Consider the following 21623-nt stretch of genomic DNA (forward strand, 5'->3'; position numbering starts at 1 on the left):
CTTTTCCTCCTGAACCTCAGGACAAAAGTGTGGCTAATGCAATAGCTTTCATAAATCTAGACCTCAATTAGCAGAACTAGAATTTAACATCCACTGAAACATAATATTTTTCTCTCTAAAACTACCTTATTTCCACCAAACACAATCAAATCAAGACTAATTTGCTTGCAAAATAAGTCTGGTCAGTTGACCACATAGGCTCCTCCAAACTGGCTGTGGTGGAACTCCTCAGAAGGAGTCTCAGACTGAATTCCCAAAAGGCTTCTCAAAGCCAGGAAAGCCATGCCAAAGGCCTGCCATCAGACTCCACCTCAGTGGATTTCTCTCTTCTAGAGGTCCCCAAAATACCGAGATTCCTGCACATGCCAGGAGACAGTCTTTCCCATTCACCTGATTAGGCTGCTCCGAACTACGAGTCTCCAGTTTCTGGAGGGATCATGCAGAGAGAAAAGAAATGTTTCAATTCTACCCACAGGTGTAGTTTACCAAATTGCTGCAAGTCATAACTAACTTGAGGGGAAGGGTTTCCCTATATCTAGAAAACAGAGATCAATCCAGTAATATTCCAGACAAAACCCATAAGAATTAATACGATATTCACCAGTTCACTCAGTAACCAATCCTTTCGTTAACTTTTTATGAAGCCATCAGGTTTTCCATTAGGATTCTCTCATTTCTTAGCCAGTTCAGCAGTATGATCTGAAATTTATCAGAGACCTCTACTTGTCAAAAAGTTCTTCTTATGAACTTTCTTGAAGATGAAGCACTTTTTGCAAAAGCATCAGAGTACAACAATAACTGTCTATAAACGACAAAAGACTTAAAAAGGCATGGTTAAACACCCGATTACAACGTAATTGATAAAGAAACTTTATTACAGTAACTAGAATTATAACTGATTGTAATCTTAACCCTGAAAAGCCTTAATCTCTGGCAAAAACCAAGAAGCAAGTAACTGTGAACTGTTTTGTCATACCCACATTTCCTGATTGCAAGACTTATGCCTTAGTCTTCCTCTCCTAAGAAGGCAAAAGTAGGTAAACTTAGACTCACCCAGCAATTAATGTTCCAATACTTTACCCTATTTGAAATGACCCAGATAGTCAATGAATTCTCTTCATTTAACTTAGTTTAGTTTTAAGATACCCAAATCTGGAGAGACTATTTTAGACAGACATTCCGAAAACATGATTATTCCTACAGAGTTTACCTAAAGGCTCTTACCTCATTTACATTTGCTTTAAATTTCGTCATATCAAGTTATTTTACCTACTGACAAATTCGCAACAGATATAAGGTCTTACTTGACCTGTAGTAAACCTAGGTACAACCACATTATACTTAACATTCATAACTCTAAAGACAAGTCTATATTAATGAAACCAACAAGCTTAAACTAATTTTCAAGTCTATATTAATGAAACCAACAAGCTTAAACTAATTTCAATACCACGTATCCATTCAGTACTGAATATTTCCCAGATCACGTGTACCTGAAATTCATTATGGCTAGTTTCCTTTATATCTCTGAGAATTTATATAAGTGCTTATTTTCTTTTAAGCCAAATAAATAGAGCTCATCCACAAACCAGTCTTGGCAATGCCATTTGGAGGCAGAGACACATCATATTTATAAGGTACACATGACATATGTATATCTATATAGACAGATCTCACAGTTTTCCTTCTAGCATTTAAAATGGTCTCTTTTCTGACAAAGGATTAATCTCCAAAATTTATAAGCAGCTCATGCAGCTCAATAACAGAATAACAAACAACCCAATCCAAAAATGGGCAGACCTAAACAGACATTTCGCCAAAGAAGATATACAGATTGCCAACAAACACATGAAAGAATGCTCAACATCATTAATCATTAGAGAAATGCAAATCAAAACTACAATGAGATATCATCTCACACCAGTCAGAATGGCCATCATCAAAAAATCTAGAAACAATAAATGCTGGAGAGGGTGTGGAGAAAAGGGAACACTCTTGCACTGGTGGTGGGAATGTGAATTGGTACAGCTACTATGGAGAACAGTATGGAGGTTCCTTAAAAAACTACAAATAGAATTCCCATATGACCCAGCAATCCCACTACTGGGCATATACCCTGAGAAAACCATAATTCAAAAAGAGTCATGTACCAAAATGTTCATTGCAGCTCTATTTACAATAGCCCGGAGATGGAAGCAACCTAAGTGTCTATCGTCAGATGAATGGATAAAGAAGATGTTGCACGTATATACAATGGAATATTACTCAGCCATAAAAAGAAACGAAATTGAGCTATTTGTAATGAAGTGGATGGACCTAGAGTCTCATACAGAGTGAAGTAAGTCAGAAAGAGAAAGACAAATACCATATGCTAACACATATATATGGAGTTTAAGGGAAAAAAGTGTCATGAAGAACCTAGGGGTAAGACAGGAATAAAGACACAGACCTACTAGAGAATGGACTTGAGCATATGGGGAGGGGGAAGGGTAAGCTGTGACAAAGCGAGAGAGTGGCATGGACTTATATACACTACCAAACGTAAAATAGATAGCTAGTGGGAAGCAGCCTCTAGTGGGAAGCAGCCTCATAGCACAGGGAGATCAGCTCGGTGCTTTGTGACCACCTAGAGGGGTGGGATAGGGAGGGTGGGAGGGAGGGAGATGCAAGAGGAAAGAGATATGGAAACATATGTATATGTATAACTGATTCACTTTGTTATAAAGCAGAAACTAACACACCATTGTAAAGCAATTATACTCCAATAAAGATATAAAAATAAATAAATAAATAAATAAATAAATAAAATGGTCTCTCTCTTTTTTTTTTTTCTCTTTACTCTCAGGGATCAGATGATTAAAGTTCCTGAGAGCCCAGATAGATCATTTACATCTCAAAGGCACAAGAAATATCAATTCCTTCTAGAAAGCTAACTTCCTCTAAGGGCATATGAAAAAAAGTTTTAGAATGTCAAAAGAGTCCCATCTTGGACATCTTCAGGGATTTCTTTCCCTAAATAGCCAATTCAGTTTCAACAAATGACAGTAATAGACAATAATACATATCATTCACTCACATTCACATGCCTCACTTTCAGAGGAACATGAATCAGCATTCAAGTTAACCTTCACTTCAGCTGTTAGCTCAGCCTCTGTGGCTTTTCTTAATATAAAAAGCAATAGCCAACCCCCAGCTTGCAGCCACCATCTTATTGTCTAACCGTTTTCCCCACTGTAGTTGTTGCCAGAGCTGCTCCAGGTCTTTGCTCAAAACCCATCAACTCCCCTCCCCACCTTTAGCAGGAGTGTCCTTGCTCACAACCCTTCAACCCCTGCTTTAGCAAAACTGTCCTTACTCAAAACCTGCCAGCCCCCCTCCCCACCTTCAGCAGGAGTCAACATAAATCTTTTAAGTTAAAGGGTACAGAGATAAGGAAGCTACAAACAAAAAAACCCAGATGGAACCAGCTGATACCAAGATAGCAATGAATCTGACCTCCAACAGACACTGAGTCTCATTATATGTTGATTTTACTACATTAGTGTATTAAATGACATCTACCAGAGACCATGACTGGACATTAAGGACCAAAAAAGGATAAAGAGGAGGTGGTACCCCATTCCTTCAGAAAGAGCCATGCCCCGTCCCTGGAAGACTAATGCATATGCCTCCCCTTTATTAGCCTCACTCCTCCTCCCTTTGTCTTTACTCTTTAAAATTAAATAATTTTTGCCAGGTGGGTGAGAAGTTGACCTGTGAACTAAGTTCTGCTTCTCCATTCTTTGGCCACTGAATAAAGCTTATGCTGTGTGGACCTCAGCTTCAGATTTGTTATTTGCCTATTCGAACCCGAACAGAAAACCCTCCCTTGCCAAGACAGAGAGCCTCAGCTGGGCTAAAGCTCAAGCAGGGTCCATACAACTTAATTTGGTAACAAATGTTGATGCCCAACGTGGGGCCCATTCCATCAGGTAACTCAGGGCTTACTCGCTGACTCCGGGCCAACAAAGCTGGCTAAATAACTGGGCAGTTGGCCCCAATTTGCGACCTCTGGGCCAGTGAGGGCTCCTAAATTTAGCCTGAGATCGAAAAGCAGCCAAGGATCAAGTGGAGTGCTCCCCAGGTAGACACCCCCTCCCCTAGCACATCTATAGCAAGGATGCTTGCTACCGATTGAGGTAGTGTCCAAGGAACACCCGACACAGGGGGCCCTGACCACACTTTGGCTGATAAAGCCAAAATTGGCTGTAGGGATTAGCTGGCTAAGGGAAAGCATCTTGGCCATCTGGTTGGAGCCAGACCTCTGTCTAGAGAACTGGACTGGGTGGGTGGTTGTCTAAATTGAGCCAGTCCTCTGGTGAGGGGCGAGGTGACATACAATTGGTCACCTGGTTGTACCAGTTCCCAGTAAGGGGATTGCACTGGACATGAAGCCCTCCAGAGGGCATCATGCAGTAAGAATATCTCTTTGTTTTGTGTGTGTGACCTAAGCCCTAGTCTCTGTTTTTGATGCAAGTGAATCTTGGATCTCTGTTCTATGTGGTTTTGTTTGTCCTAATGCTCTTGGCAATACTTGGTGCATCTGTGGGCATAGGCTGGGCACTTAAAGGCCACTAGGAGACTCACCATCAAAAAGACTCCCGTGAGGCAGGAATGTACAGTGGAGAAAGGACAGCCTCTTCAATAAGTGGTGCTGGGAAAACTGGACAGCGACATGTAAAAGTTTGAGATTAGATCATTCCCTAACACCATACACAAAAATAAGCTCAAAATGGATTAAAGACTTAAATGTAAGGCCAGAAACTATCAAACTCTTAGAGGAAAACATAGGTAGAACACTCTATGACATAAATCACAGCAAGATCCTTTTGGACCCACCTCCTAGAGAAATGGAAATAAAAACAAAGATAAACAAATGGGACCTAATGAAACTTCAAAGCTTTTGCACAGCAAAGGAAACCATAAACAAGACCAAAAGACAACCCTCAGAATGGGAGAAAATATTTGCAAATGAAGCAACTGACAAAGGATTAATCTCCAAAATTTATAAACAGCTCATGCAGCTCAATAGCAAAAAAACAAACAACCCAATCCAAAAATGGGCAGAAGACTTAAATAGGCATTTCTCCAAAGAAGATATACAGACTGCCAACAAACACATGAAAGAATGCTCAACATCATTAATCATTAGAGAAATGCAAATCAAAACTACAATGAGATATTATCTCACACCAGTCAGAATGGCCATCATCAAGAAATCTAGAAACAATAAATGCTGGAGAGGGTGTGGAGAAAAGGGAACACTCTTGCACTGCTGGTGGGAATGTGAATTGGTACAGCCACTATGGAGAACAGTATGGAGGTTCCTTAAAAAACTAAAAATAGAACTACCATATGACCCAGCAATCCCACTACTAGGCATATACCCTGAGAAAACCATAATTCCAAAAGAGACATGTACCAAAATGTTCATTGCAGCTCTATTCACAATAGCCCAGAGCTGGAAACAACCTAAGTGTCCATCATCGGATGAATGGATAAAGAAGATGTGGCACATATATACAATGGAATATTACTCAGCCATAAAAAGAAACGAAACTGAGCTATTTGTAATGAGATGGATAGACCTAGAGTCTGTCATACAGAGTGAAGTAAGTCAGAAAGAGAAAGACAAATACCGTATGCTAACACATATATACGGAATTTAAAAAAAAAAATGTCATGAAGAACCTAGGGGTAAAACAGGAATAAAGACACAGACCTACTTGAGAATGGACTTGTGGATATGGGGAGGGGGAAGGGTAAGCAGTGACAAAGCGAAAGAGAGGCATGGACATATATACACTACCAAACGTAAGGTAGGTAGATAGTGGGAAGCAGCCGCAGAGCACAGGGAGATCAGCTCGGTGCTTTGTGACCGCCTGGAGGGGTGGGATGGGGAGGGTGGGAGGGAGGGAGATGCATGAGGGAAGGGATGTGGGAACAGATGTATATGTATGACTGATTCACTTTGTTATAAAGCAGAAACTAATAAAAAATAATAATATTAAAAAAAAAAAAGACTCCCGTGAAAGTATAAATTGGTCATGGACCAGGGTAGATGATCATTAGGCAGTCTGCTAGCCAGAAGCAAATGTCCGTATAAGTAGGCACACTGTAAAACACTCACAGCCCCAACCCCTGAGATGTTCCCACCTCTAGGGTATAGTAAAAAATGCAAGAGCATGTCTTCTGTGTTGGTTCATCTTGCCCTAACTTGCCATCCCAAGGCAGGGTATATGTCTCTGTCAGATAGGTCTCTCCACACTACTCTTCATCACAGATGCCTAGGGATCCCTCCTCTGAGACACAGATCCTTTAAAAATCCTTGTTTTTGCTAGATTTCAGGAAAATCACTTTGCCTGGCTGGGGAAGGAAGATGAGGACCCCCACACTGTCCAAAGTCCGTGGATCCTTGTAGCTGAGAGTGTAGAGAACTGGACACATGCCAAATGTGCATTCAGTCTCCCTACCTGATTACCCGTAACTGAGCAGGGACAAGCCCTTTTTGAACAAGCCTCCTTGACTGCCGGAGAGGCTCTCTGGGCAATTTATCTAATTAGAGAACCCTTATTTCCCACTCGCCCTTCACCCTATCTCTGGGGGCTGCTCACTGAAAGCACTCACCCACAGCAGGTATCTCCTCCAGCCCCACAGTGGGTCTGGGAACATCTAGTTGCTGACTTAAGAGGGGACTTTATAACTAAGGCCCTCTTAGGCAGCGTAACCCCTTTCAGCCCCTGCAAAGATTTGGTTCAGATTTCAGTTAAAGCGCCTAGACAGCTTGGTGTGGGCCAGATCTTGTGGGATCCGCATTGCCACCAACCCTAGGGAAGAGATCACTGGGAAGTTGGAAACAGACTAAAAATAACAACTCCCCCATATGGGTAACCAAGCCTCTATCATGGCTAAAGAGCCACTAGGGTGCATTCTCCGTAAATAGAAATTATTCAAGTACCACCCACTAACAAAGAGACAGTTTATTTTCTTTTGCAGCACCATATGGCCCCAATGTAAATTGGCGGATAGAGAAAGTTGGCCAACCAACGTCTCTCTAAACTCTAAAATGGACCTCTATTGCCAGTGTTTAAAGAAAAATGGGATGATCAACACCTATTTATGATAAAAAGTCTCCAGAAAGTGGGCTTAGAGGGAACCTACCTCAACATAATAAAGACCATGTATGACAAAACTACAGCTAACATCATACTCAATGGTGAAAAGCTGAAAGCATTTCATCTTAGATCAGGAACAAGATAAGTATGTCCACTCTTACCACTTTTATTCAACATAGTGTTGGAAGTCCTAGCTACAGCTATCAGAGAAGAAAAAGAAATAAAAGAAATCCAAGTTGGAAAAGAAGTAAAACTGTCACTGCTTGCAGATGACATGATACTATACATAGAAAATCCTAAAGATGCTACTGGAAAACTACTAGACCTCATCAATGAATTTGGTAAAGTTGCAGGATACAAAGTTAATACACAAAAACCTCTTGCATTTCTATACACTAACAACGAAAGATCAGAGAGAGAGATTAAGGAAACAATCCCATTTACCATCACATCAAAAACAATAAAATACCTAAGAATCAACCTACATAAGGAGGAAAAAAAAACCTGTACTCAGAAAATGATAAGATACTGATAAAGAAATCAAAGATGACACAAACAGATGGAGAGGTATACCATGTTCTTGGATCAGAAGAATCAATATTGTGAAAATGACTATACTAACCAAAGCAATCTACAGATTTAATGCAATCCCTAACAATTACCAAGGGCATTTCTCACAGAATCAGAACAAAAAACTTTACAATTTGTATGGAAACACAAAAGACCCCGGATAGCCAAAGCAATCTTGAGAAAGAAGAACAGAGGTGGAGGAATCAGGCTCCCTGACTTCAGACTATACTACAAAGCTACAGTAATCAAAACAGCATGGTGCTGGCACAAAAACAGAAATATAGATCAGAGGAATAGGAAAGTCCAGAGATAAACCCACACACCCATGGCCACCAAATCTATGACAAAGCCAAGAATATACAATGGAGAAAAGACAGTCTCTTCAATAAGTGGTGCTGGGAAAACTGGACAGGTACATGTAAACGTATGAGATTAGAACACTCCCTAACACCATATACAAAAATAAACTCAAAATGTTTTAAAGACCTAAATGTAAGGCTGGATACTATAAAACTCTTAGAGGAAAACATAGGCAGAACACTCTGACATAAATCACAACAAGATCTTTTTCAATCCACTGCCTAGAGTAATGAAAATAAAAACAAAAATAAACAAATGGGACCTAATTGAACTTCAAAGCTTTTGCACAGCAAAGGAAACAAAAAGACAACCCTCAGAATGGGAGAAAATATTTGCAAATGAAGCAACTGACAAGGGATTAATCTCCAAAATATACAAACAGCACATGCAGCTCAATATCAAAAAAACAAACAACCCAATCAAATAATGGGCGGAAGGCCTAAATAGACATTTCTCCAAAGACATACAGTTGGCTAAAAAAAAAAAAAACACACACTTGAAAAGATGCTCAACATCACTAATCATTAGAAAAATGCAAATCAAAACTACAATGAGGTTATCACCTCACACCAGTCAGAATGGTCATCATCAAAAAATCTACGAACAATAAATACTGGAGAGGGTGTGGAGAAAAGGGAACCCTCCTACACTGTTGGTGGGAATGTAGATTGGTGCAGCCACTATGGAGAACAGTATGGAGGTTCCTTAAAAAACTAAAAATAGAGCTACAATATGACCCAGCAATCCCACTTCTGGGCATATATCCAGAGAAAACCATGTAATTCAAAAGGATGCATGCACCCTGATGTTCACTGCAGCACTATTTACAATAGCCAGGACATGGAAGTAAACTAAATGCCCATAGACAGAGGAAAGGATAAAGAAGATGTGGTACATATATACAATGGAATATTACTCAGCCATAGAAAGGAACGAAACAATGCCATTTGCAGTGACATGGATGGACCAAGAGACTGTCATACAGAGTGAAGTAAGTCAGAGAGAGAAAGACAAATATCGTATAATATTGCTTATATGTGGAATCTAGAAAAATGGTACAGATTAACTCATTTGCAAAGCAGAAATAGAGTCACAGATGTAGAAAACAAACATGATTACCAAGGGGGCAAGGGGGTGGGATGAATTGGGAAATTGGGATTGACATATATACACTACTTTATATAAAATAGATAACTAATGAGAACCTACTGTATAGCACAGGGAACTCTACTCAGTGCTCTGTGGTGACCTAAATGGGAAGGAAATCTAAAAAAGAGTGGATATATGTATAACTGATCCACTTTGCTGTACAGCAGAAACTAACATTATAAAGCAATTATACTCCAATAAAAATTAATTAAAATTTTTTAAATTAAATAAAATAGGATGAGATCCCCTATGTCCAATTTTTCATGGCATTTAGCCAAAACAAGGGCCTCCATAAAAATTGTGAGGCTAGCTCAAATATCACTCTCCCATCATTGGAATCTCAGCCTGAGAATCCTCTTGACTTCCTCCCTCTGCCAAGGATAGCTGCCTCACCTTCCAACAGTTCACCCAAGACTCCTGAGTCATCTACATGTACCCCTACCTCTCCTGAATCCCCAATGTCCTCCACTCCCTCAAATTCACCACTTCCCTACCTGGTGCCCCCTCCTCCTCCCAACAGGTGAGCCCCCCTCCCCTACTCTCCCACCTTCATCTCTCAGTGGGCCTCCCTCAGGGACTAGTCCAATGCACACCCACAGCAGCGTTCAGTACCAGCCCTCTGGAATAAATAAGCTATCCCCCTTCAGGAGGTCCCCGGTGGAGAGGGCAGACTCACCACCATTTATGTACCCTTATCTTCTTCAGATCTACACAACTGGAAGGATCGATCCAAGGGTTTACAGGAAGACCCTGAGGGAGTCCTTAATTTAGCCCAGGGAATATCCCACTCATTTCCCACTTGAGCAGATGTCCAAACCCTCCTAAGCATCTTATACTCGGGGGAAGAAAAGGCACTGATTATAACTGATGCAAGGGAGGAAGCTGATAAGACCAATCAAAATGATGTGGGGCATGTTGTAAACCAGCCTGGAGTCCAGGCCATTCCTGACACGGACCCTGGGTGGGACCATCAAGAGCAAAGCGGTCAGCAGCACCTCACACATTTCAGGGATTCTTAAGGGCATTCAATCAGCAGGAAAGAAACCCATAAACTGGAGTAGGTTCAGGGAGTCATCCAGGGATGGAAGGAAAATCCCTCAGCCTTTCTTGAGTGCCTAAGAGAGTGTCTCTGAGCTACACAATGTAAAGCTGGAGCCAGGGGAAGGGCAAGCCATTTTAAGTCCCATTTCATTTCCCAGAGCATCCCAGACATTAAGAGAAAACTACAAAAGTTGGAGACAGAGCCCACCACGTCCACTTCCCGGCTGGCAGAATCAGCATCTTGGGTGTTCAACAACCGGGATCCAGAGGCTGATGCAAAGGGAGATACACGAGAGCAATGAACTATCAGTCCTCTGGCCTTAGTGATTCAGGGTCAGTGGACCTCCCAAGGATGACGTCCCCCCTCCCCAAAGGACCCTGTGATGTCTACGAGTTGCCCCAGGTTTTGAAGACCCATATGCACAAGGGAGAGAACGGCTTCAAGCCAATCAGTGGGCACACTGCATGGAGGAGGGCCAACGGAAGGGGAATGCCCCAAACGTCTCGGAAGGATACTAAGTGGACCATCATGTCCTGGTCCATCCTCACTGGTAGCACACATAAAAGAGGAGGAGGACTGAAGGGCCCAGGATCTCCTCAGAGTGCCCTGGAAATTACCCCCGAGGAGCCCTGGCTGACCCTGACTTAGGGGGTAAAAAGTCTGACTTTATAGTTGACACAGGGGCCACCTACTCAGGCTTGAATACCTGTCAAGGCAAAATGACCAAAGATAAATGTAAGATAATGGGAGTGGAAGGGAAGCCATGGGAGCACAATTTTATAGAGCCCCTTGAGTGAGATTTGGAAGGGAAAATGTTATCTTACGCTCTCTTATGTGTCTCGGAATGCCCAACGCCTCTAACAGGAAGAGACTTACTATATAAATTAGGAGCTACAGTTTATCTCAGAGACAAAAACCTTACCACTGAAATACCTAGAACTCCCTGCCATTCTGTAGCTCTGGCGCTACTGCCCTCTGCCAAGAATAATGGCTCAATTAACCTTGGGGAGATTAAAACCTCCATTTGGGCCCATGACACCACACTGTAGGCAGAGCCAGGAGAGCACCAGTAATTGTAGTCAAGCTGGGACCTGGCTACAATCACCCAAATAAAAGACAATACCCCTTAAGCAAAGAAGCCCTAGGGGCATTAAGCCTATAATAGAAAGCTACTCAAACAAGGGCTCCTTAGACCCCACCAGTCCCCTTGCAACACTCCTATACTGCCGATAAAAAACCAAATGGAAAACACGGGCTAGTTTAGGACCTCTGAGCTGTAAATGAAGCTATGGAGGAAATTCACCCCCATGGTGCCCAACCTGTGCACATTACAATCTACCTTAAAACCCTGAGAGGATCTGGTATTCAGTATTAGACTTAAAAGACACCTTCTTTTGTGTGCCTTTAACCCTGAAATCTCAACACATTTTTGCACTTGAATGGCAGGATCCTGGAAACCTGAGAAAGCAATTGTGCTGGACAGTTCTGCCCCAGGAATTAAAAATCTCCGCCACCCTTTTCAGAGAGGTTTTATCTGAGGATCTTGATGACCCTGAGTTAGAACAGAGGTCTGTACTTCAATACGTGGATGACATTCTAATCCCCAGCCCCACCAAAGAGCTTTCCCACCATAACACAGTTAACGTCTTAATTCATCTGGCTGAGAGATGATGTAAAGTTTCAAAGGAAAAGGCCCAGATCTCCCTCCAGCAGGTAGAATACTTAGGAATCATAATAGAAAAGGGGCACAGGACATTATCCAAGGAAAGAATTGATTTGCCAGGTGTCACCCCCTTGTATGAGAAAACAGCTCCGAGATTCCTTGGGGATGGCTGGGTTCTGCTGCATATGGATCCCCAACTTTGGATTAATTGTTAAACCCTTGTATGATTAAAAGGGAAGGACCTTGAGCCTTTTGAGTGGACCCCCAATTGTGACCAGGCATTCCTGGAATTGAAATACCATCTCACGGGAGCCCCAGCATGAGCTTTACCCATCCTGAGCCACTCCTTCCATTTATACGTACATGGGAGGGAAGGAACGGCCCTTGGGGCGCTTACACAAAAACTGGGACCTCTGACTCAGGTTGTAGCCTATTTTTTTTTTTTTTTTTTTTTAAATTTTATTTATTTATTTTTGGCTGTGTTGGGTCTTAGTTTCTGTGGGAGGGCTTTCTCTAGTTGCGGCGAGCGGGGGCCTGGTGCGTGGGCCTCTCACTGTCGCGGCCTCTCCTGCTGCAGAGCACAAGCTCCAGACGCGCAGGCTCGGTAGTGTGGCTCACGGGCCCAGTCGCTCCGCGGCATGTGGGATCCTCCCAGACCAGGGCTCGAACCCGTGTCCTCCGCACTGGCAGGCAGACTCCCAACCACTGCGCCACCAGGGAAGCCCTGTAGCCTATTTTTTTAAACAATTGGACCAAACTGCTAAAGGAGGGCCCCCATGCTTACAGGCTGTAGCTGCTACTGCTCAGCTTCTCAGAGAGGCTAACACATTAACTTTCGGACAGCCCCTGACCATCTGGAGCCCACACTACCTCCAACCCCCCATGAAGGAAAGGGGAGCAGATTGGTTATCCCCTGGTCAAAGGCTCCAAGTCCAAACCATGCTTCTAGACAACCCCCTGTGACTCCGAGGACCTGTAACATCCTTAACCCCACCTCCTTGCTACCTCAGAGAGGTCCAAAATTAATTCATGATTGTGAGGAAATTAGAGAACAGGTTTACTCCAGCAGGCTTGACTTAAAGAGCTCCCCTAGAGAGAATGCAGAATTGGAATGGTTCACTGATGGAGGCAGTTTTCTGAAAGAGGGAAAACTAGAGGCAGGATGTGTGGTGGTTTCCATCACTGAAGTGGTGGAAGCTAAAGCCTTGCTCTCTGGCTGCTCTGCGCAGAGGGCCGAATTAACTGTCCTAATCAGAGCACTAGAACTGGGGAAAGGGAAAGTCGTCAATATCTACAGTGACTCTAAATAGGCCTATTCAATCCTACATGCCCAGGGGGCCATCTGGCAGGAGAGAGGAACGCTGACCTCAGGAAATAAACAGATGAAAAGGGGTGGGGGGGAGCTGGAGATTATGCAACACGCCAAAGTAGGTGGCAGTTATTTACTGTAGAGGCCATCAAAAGGGAGAAGCAGAAATAATAAAAGGCAATAACAGAGCAGACATGGCAGCTAAAACAAAGAGCAGAGGGTGGGGACAGGCTTCCCTCCTACCGGCTCCCCCAGACCCTAAACTCCTACAGTCCCATATACACCCCAAAAGAAAGAAGAAAGTCTTTGAGATGGGGCTATCTTAAAGGCCCAGGACACTTGGGATGGATGGTTAAGGATCACGGGCGGCCGTTCCTTCCGTCAGCTTTTGCACTCCAAGCCCTCCAGGAAGCTCACCAGAGCACGCGTTACGGGCAGGAGGCCCTATATCAATGGCTCATCAAATCCAGGACTACTCCCAGTTTCTGAAGTCTCCTTAAACAGGTGGTTGAAGCTTTCCCTATCTGCCTCCAGAATAACTCCAACACTCACCCCCCGCAAGGTCAAAGGAGTGACCCCCACCCAGTATAGAGGCACATAACCAGGTCAAGACTGGCAAATTGTTTACAGTCATGCCCCAGGCATGAGGAAATTTTGGATATTTGCTGATTTTGACTGACAGCTCCGGCTGGTTGAAGGCACTCCCCATCCGAACTGAGACTGCCTTGGAGGTCTCTAAGGCCCAAGAAAATAATCCCTGGATTTGGACTCCCTAAATCCATTCAAAGTGATAATGGGCCCGCCTTTGTTTCTCAAATTACTAAGGGAGTCTCTAGAACCCTAGGAATAAAATGGAGTTTACACTCTGCTTAGAGACCACAATCGTCAGGAAAAGCAGAAAGAACACATCAAACTCTCAAAAGAAATTTAGTCCCACTACGACAAGAGATTCATCAGCCCTGGGTCTCCCTTCTCCCCATAGCACATTTGAGAATGCAAACAGCCTCTAAAGGAAAGCTCAGGTTAAGCCCATACTAGATCATGTATGGGAGGCCCAATCCCAAAGGACCTGGCACAAAGCACTCTGAAGTGCCATGGCTCTAACCAGTCTTGCTGCCACTGCCCCTATCAAATGCCCCTACCTAAGGGAGGAAATGGCAATAACACACTGGGGCTGCACTGGATTCTGAGCAATGCTTCTTCTATTACCCCACAATTTAAGTGCCCTGGGATCGACTCCTATGGAAAACTCACCCATTGGTGCCCTCTGGACCAATTCCATGGATACACACAAGAACCAGATGGGAGATGTACTTATTGGGGAGGGAAAATGCCCGTCGTCTGGCGTTTAGTATGTGGCCCTCCTGAGGCCAGGGGAAAAGCCACTGGTTAAGAATCCCCCAGGGACCCCTGCTATGCAGGTGGGCCTTTCTCCCCACACTGCAAGGAAAGCCCCCCTTGGGCTAGCCACTTAGGGAGGTGGTTCAACTCCTCAGAAGTGCACCAGGCATGTGCTCCCCCTGGGTACCTGTTCCTTTGTGGCCCGAGAATAAACCAACTGCCCCGTGAGAACAACCCCAACTCCTCCTTCCCTTCTCCAGGATGGGGTCTAGCCTGTCCTTGTTTAGATAATGCCCAATGTGGGGGACAATGCATGCTAGGCCAGCTAAGTTCTCGGAACCTAGGTATAACCATTCATAATATCACTCAGCCCCGATATAAAAGGGCAATAGGACTCATTCTGGCAGGAGTAGGGATTGCTCTTGCACTGGTGGCCCCCTGGGAGGCTTCACTTACCATGAAATCACTTTACAAAATCTCACACGGGGCCTTTGAGGACTTGTCTAAAAATAGAGGGGATGCCTTACAAGGACTCTGAACTTCTTGGACTCACTAGCAAACGTTGTCTTTTTTTGCGGTATGCGGGCCTCTCACTGTTGTGGCCTCTCCCGTTGCGGAGCACAGGCTCCGGACGCGCAGGCTCAGTGGCCATGGCTCACGGGCCCAGCTGCTCCGCAGCATGTGGGATCTTCCCGGACCGGGGCACGAACCCGTGTCCCCTGCATCGGCAGGCGGACTCTCAACCACTGCGCCACCAGGGAAGCCCCCAAACGTTGTCTTGATAGTAGGCTAGCCCTTGACTATCTCCTGGCTGACAAACGGGAGGCGGGAGTGTGTGTTAATATGCTGCACATGTTAATCACTCTGGTCACATTGAGGTAAACATAAAAAAGATATATGAGCAAGCTCAGTGATTACATAGATATAACACACAAGGTCCAGATCCAAGCTCTGTCTGGAATATGGTCAAACAGAGCCTCTGCAGTTTACCTTGGTTTCTTCCATTTCTTGGCCCACTAATTGCTATTATCCTCCTGCTTACTTTTGGGCCTTGCCTCCTTAACTGCCTTGTCAACTTCATTAGCAAACAGTTTGAAGCCGTCAAACTTCACATGATACTAACACAAGGGTACCAGCAACTGGGACTGCAGCTGGGTGACAATCAGACATATTTTAGGCTAGTGAGATAATAGTTCTGCTCCTCTAATCCAGGGGGAAACTGCACCCATGTTCAACAGGAAACAGCTTCAGAAGACAGACTTTCGCCCTCAGTGCCCCTCAAGAGTGAGGAGCAACAACAAGGAAAGGGGGTATTTGTTGCCAGAGCTGCTCCAGGTCTTTACTCAAAACCCATCAGCCCTCACCTTTAGCAGGAATATCCTTGCTCAAAACCTGCCAACCCCCCCTCCCCTCTTTTAGCAGGAGTTAACATAAATCCTTAAGTTAAAGGCTCCAGAGATAAGGAAGCTACAAACAAAAAACCCCAGATGGAACCAGCTGGGACCAAGATGGCGACAAATCTGACCTCCAACAGACCCTGAGTCTCATTATACATTGATTTTACTACATTAGCATATTAAATGACACATGAGCATATTAAATGACACATCTACCGAAGGCCATGATTGGACGTTAAGGACCAAAAAAGGATTAAAAGGGGGTAGCACCCCACTCCCTCGGAATAAGCCCTGTCCCTTCCCTGGTAGATTAACACATATGCCTCCCTGTCATTAGCCTCAATCCTCCTCCCTTTGTCTTTACTCTTTAAAATTAAATCCCTCTCTCCAGGTGGGTGAGAAGTTCATCTGTGAACTTAGTTCCAGCTTCTCCATTCTTTGGCCACTGAATAAAGCTTGTGCTATGTCCATCTCACCTTCGGTTTTGTTATTTACCTACTCGAACTTGAATGGAAAAAGAACGCTGCCTTGCCGAGGCGGAGAGCCTTGGCCAGGCTAGGGCCCGAGCAGGGTCCCTATGACTTAATTCGGTAGCATAATGGCTGCCAACATCTCCCCAAGAGCGTTGGGGTGGCTATGAGCTCTCTGTACTCACTTGGCGCACCCCTCTCATCAAGGACAGCTACCACGGGGCCCCACAAACTAGTGGACGGCCACCCAGGATGCCTCCTGGAACTTTTGGGCACCCGCGCCACACCCCACGCCCCCCGCACCCCCGCGCCCCCACCCTCCCCGGTTAGTGGACGCTCCCACAGGTTTCCAGTCCCCGTCCTTATTTCCCAACATCTCGGCACTCACAGGAGTTTCCTCAGCCCCCTGGCTGCTCCACCAGTTGCTGGGCTGGACTCCACAGGCCTGCAAGGCCTGTACTGGCCCAGTTTCGAGACTGAATAAAGAGGCCAGAGTCAGCGACAGAGACATCAGTGGTTCCATGGATTGAGGGAACTTACATGTCTGAAGCAAGTTCCTGGAGCGACACTCCACCCTATGCGGCGAACAGCGGCAGAACAGAGCAGAACAGGGCACGACGTGGCGGCAGCTTTTCCTCCCGGAGGTAGGGGGAGGTTACCACTTATAGAGGGAATTGATGTCAGGTTGGCTCATGGGTTACCAGGGAAACTAACAAAGGAGCATGACCCTCACCACCCCTTTGAAAAGCTATCAGGTGGAGATACTCTAATAGATTAGAACAATCACCAGCTGGGTGGGGGGCAAGTATGTAGAGAGGGCAGTAATGTGAGAAGGGAGTAGGTGAAGCGGGCCCTAGTCAAGCAGGCCCTAGTGGAGCAGGCGAAGAACAGAGAGCAAGAGAACAGCCACCTTGAGTGGCCTGATCATACAGATATCTATAGCGATAGCTTGCTGCTATGGTGTGGGATCTCACAAAGTCTTCCCAAATCCAAGAGTACTCCCAAGTTGCAGGGGAGATGTCAGGTTATAGATCAAATGTGGATCTTCATTTTTAAAATTTATTTTTAATATGGCTTCTCCAAGGTCCATCTCCTTATGATAAGAACAGAATCTTCATGAATACCTGGAACCTAGGTCTTCTTTCATAACCTTTTTTTTTAAGCTGTAAAGTAAGGATAATAATCCTAATTTGTTGGTGTATTGTGAAGTTTTGAGGTAATGTGTGTAAAACAGTTAGCTGTGGTTCCTGGCACATAAACAACCTTAGCTGTGCAAGGAAAGCCTTACAAACTGATAGCAAAGCAAATATAACATTTAACCTCCAGAAAGAGGTTAATGACCTCAAGGAGCATGTAAATGAAGAGAATATATATTACATGGAAGCACTGAAAAGCTAATATGTGACAGAAAGTATAGAGGCTGCTCTAATTTTCAGACCCAAAGAGGAGAAATATGTAACAGTTAAGAGCATGAACTGAGGCCCTCATCACTTACAAGTCACCATGGGGCTTTGAACAATCACTCACTGTCTCTAAGCCTCAATTCTCTCATCTGGTCTAGAGAGTTGTTGAAAGAAATAATGTAATACCTGTAACGCATTGGGCATGGTCTACCACACAATAAATATTCACTAAATGTTGGCTTAAGATCACTGATAATGTATAATCACCAGCACTTGCTAACCTGGTACCTGAACATCATCTCAAACCAGGGCCATGTATGCACCCATCATGCCCTAGTCACTGAGAAAGGAGAAGCCCCCCTACTACAGCTGGGCATTGTAGATTTTAATTCTTGAAAACGAGCAATCTGAATGAAACTTGAGATGTAATAGATAATAAATATCAGCAAAAAATGAGATCCTATGAAATAAAATTTTGTTGACCATGCTATCACACGTAAGAGCAAAGTGCAAATGTTCACATTAATTTGAGTGTGACCCTCCTAGGGGTGTGCGTGTGATGGTGAGAGGACATCCTTTTTTTTTTTTTTTTTTTCTCATTAGGACATGCTTTCTTAAAGACCCTTTGTATAAATCTAGATGCGTCAGAGGAAACCATGTTTCATTTTGTCAAACCTAGAGATGCTTTGGTCTTGGTTGGACTTTTCCATCCTGCATGCCGCTGCCATGCTGTTGGGAAGGCTGGAAGCATCTGGCATGAACGGTCTGGCATGAAAAATCCTTTTGTTTTGCGGCAAAATTCACATGACTGTAATCTGTCCTCAGAAGAGCTTTATTTTAGATTTTGTAGGTCCAAATTGAAATTACTTTACATGAAATCCATTTCTCCATAGAAAACTGACTCCTCTCAGGATTAAAATAGACTTTGTTCTTTCTTACATGTGCATAAATTAATTGCCACTTGAAGATGAGATTCCGACTTTAGTTCTGCAGGTGGAGAGTTCGAAAGTCATCCTGTATCTTACCATGTCTCACCGTAAAGCCTTTCTTCCCAACTCAGTTTTCTCCTTCCTAGAGTTTACCAGATGCTGAGTCAGAAGTATTTTCTCCTTTTGGAAAACAACGTGCGTCACAGCTGTCCTCACACGTGTCTTTGGGGTTGGCTGCTCAGAATGAAATTGCTAGAGTGGCCAGAGAAGGCGAAGCTGGCCTCATGTCCCAAACATGTTGTTCCTGAAATCACGTTTTGCTCTTTTAAAATCAGTTTAAAAAACATTCCCTTTTACCGGTTTACCCCCGTGGCATTTTTCATTTGTTATGTTGAGATAAGTATGCTTGTCACAATCTCTCCTGCCTGACAAACAATAAAGCTAACTGATGATTGTTATGGTTAAATAAATCCTTCATTGAAAGAAGAATGATCTGTTTTACCTCCTTATTGAGACTTAATTCCCTCCCTTTGGAAGAGGTGATGGACTGTTTTGGAAGCTGCACATATTGCCATGTGCTCCCAGGTAGGTCAGGTGTCTCTGTCTGCACATGAGCAGCTTTCTTCAATAGACTCTTGATCCCCTCATCATTTCCAGAAGCTGGAGGGCCATTAACTAATAAAGAACAGCGAGCTATCATTTAACTCTTGCTACCCCTACACAAAATATTTTTATGCATTCATTTCTTCAGTATATTCATCTGAGTGGACTCCCGTGTAACTGCCATCCAATTGGTAAATAAAACTGTAGTCTGAATTGATCCTCGGTAGTTGAAGAAGACTTGCATCACAAAGAAAATTACAAAACTAAACCACTTGTATTAGTTTATAAAGAGAGAAAAGGACTGGAAAATAGGATTTGCTAAACTAGGCAGCAGCCAAGATGTTGGTCAAAAGCAAGAGAGACATGACATGGATGATGGGGAGAGGATCAAAGATACTGTTGCCTCAAGATTAGTTGCAGAAACAAGGAAAGTGCCTCAGTCTGCATTTTCTTTACTGCTAAAAAGCAAGTCATTCTGGCACTCCCTTAACACAATCATTTTTTCTTTTAAAATGGGAATTATAATTTGAAAACCAAGTTTTCTTCTCTCCCTTGTCCTTCTCCCCGTTCCCCATTGTATTTTAGAACTGTCTGGGATGATGATAAAATGAACTGTCTGGTCCCAGGGTAGCAGAATATCTAAGACAGGCACATCCCAAAGATCCTGCATTCAGGCAGCAATGGCGCAGTGATATCACCTCTGACTACAGTAGCTGGATGGGGCTCTGGGTGATCTCCTGTGGGGAGGGAGTACATGCTTAAATTTGTTTGGGAGATATCTGGCTTATGTCAGAAGATGCTTCTGGAAGTGGATGGAGGAAGGAAGGTTTGTGTGTGTGCTGGGCAGCTAGTATGTGCCTGCTGTTTTGTCTAGTGTATCCCTTCTACTGAGGGGTGCCCACCCTCCACACCAAGCACCTCTATCCCTCCTTCTGCCCTAGAGTCGACAGGTCAGGGCAGGGGAGTGAGATGAAATTCCACTCCTCCTTTCTTCCTTTTCTTGAATTTATTGAGCACCAGCAGTGTGCTTGGAGCAATGCGAGCTGCTGGAGTTTAATGAGTTAAGGGTGAGGAAGGCCGTTCCTTGTCCTGAGAAGACAGATGTGTAAACAACCTCGTACAAAATGATTTCTCAAAATCATGGCTCTGCACCAAGCTGCTGGGGTCCAGAGAAGGGTGTAACTAACTTCTAGGGTAATGAGGAAAATTTCCCTGAACTTGGTTTTAAGAGAATAAGTAAGGGTAGCAGAGAGGGCGTTCAAAAGAACCATGGAAATAAGGAGTACAGCCTATTTGGGGGGCTGGAAAGTCATGAGGCATTGCGGGACATGGGGATGGTGGTGGAAGGAGGGGGATATAATGGGAAGGGAGAAGGCAGGAAACAAAGTTGGAAAGATAGGTCAGGTGAGATGGGGAAGGGCCTGATAGGCTAATGCAGTGGTTCTCAAACTTTTGTTCTCAGAACCCCATTACAATCTTAAAAATTACTGAAGACCCCAAGAGCTTTTGTTTACATGACTCCTATCTATCAGTATTAACCACATTTAGAAATCGAAAGTTATAACTTTTAAATATGTATTAATTCATTAAAAATAACAAACCAATCCCATGATAACAAACAGCATATTTTTATGAAAAAAAAACTTTTCTGAAACAAAAAACCACAATAATAAAACCATCACATGTTAACAGAAGTAGCATTGTTTATAAAAAGTAATTTTTCCAAAACAAACAAAAAAATGTTTAATGAAGATTGGCATTGTTTTACATTTTCAAATCTTTTAATGTCTGGCTTAATGGAAGACAGCTGGATTCACCTGTTTTCTTCTGAATTCAATCTGTTTTTTTTTTTTTTTTTTTTTTTTTTGCGGTACGCGGGCCTCTCACTGCTGCGGCCTCTCCCATTGCGGAGCACAGGCTCCAGACGCGCAGGCTCAGCGGCCATGGCTCACGGGCCCAGCCGCTCCGCGGCATGTGGGATCTTCCCGGACCGGGGCACGAACACACGTCCCCTGCATCGGCAGGCAGACCCCCAACCACTGCGCCACCAGGGAAGCCCTTCAATCTGTTTTGATATGTTGTTTTGGTTAAAGCTTATGAATAAAACTGATCTTCATACAGATAAGAAGTTGGAAAAAGGAGGAGTATTTTAAGTCTTTGCAGATAATTGTGGATATTCTTTCTTACTGCACCAAAACTCAATAACTGGTAGTTTCTTAAAGGATTAGTTGCA

The sequence above is a fragment of the Mesoplodon bidens genome (assembly GCF_964165515.1).
Source record: "Mesoplodon bidens genome assembly, chromosome: 12".
NCBI classification, from domain to species: Eukaryota; Metazoa; Chordata; class Mammalia; order Artiodactyla; family Ziphiidae; genus Mesoplodon; species Mesoplodon bidens.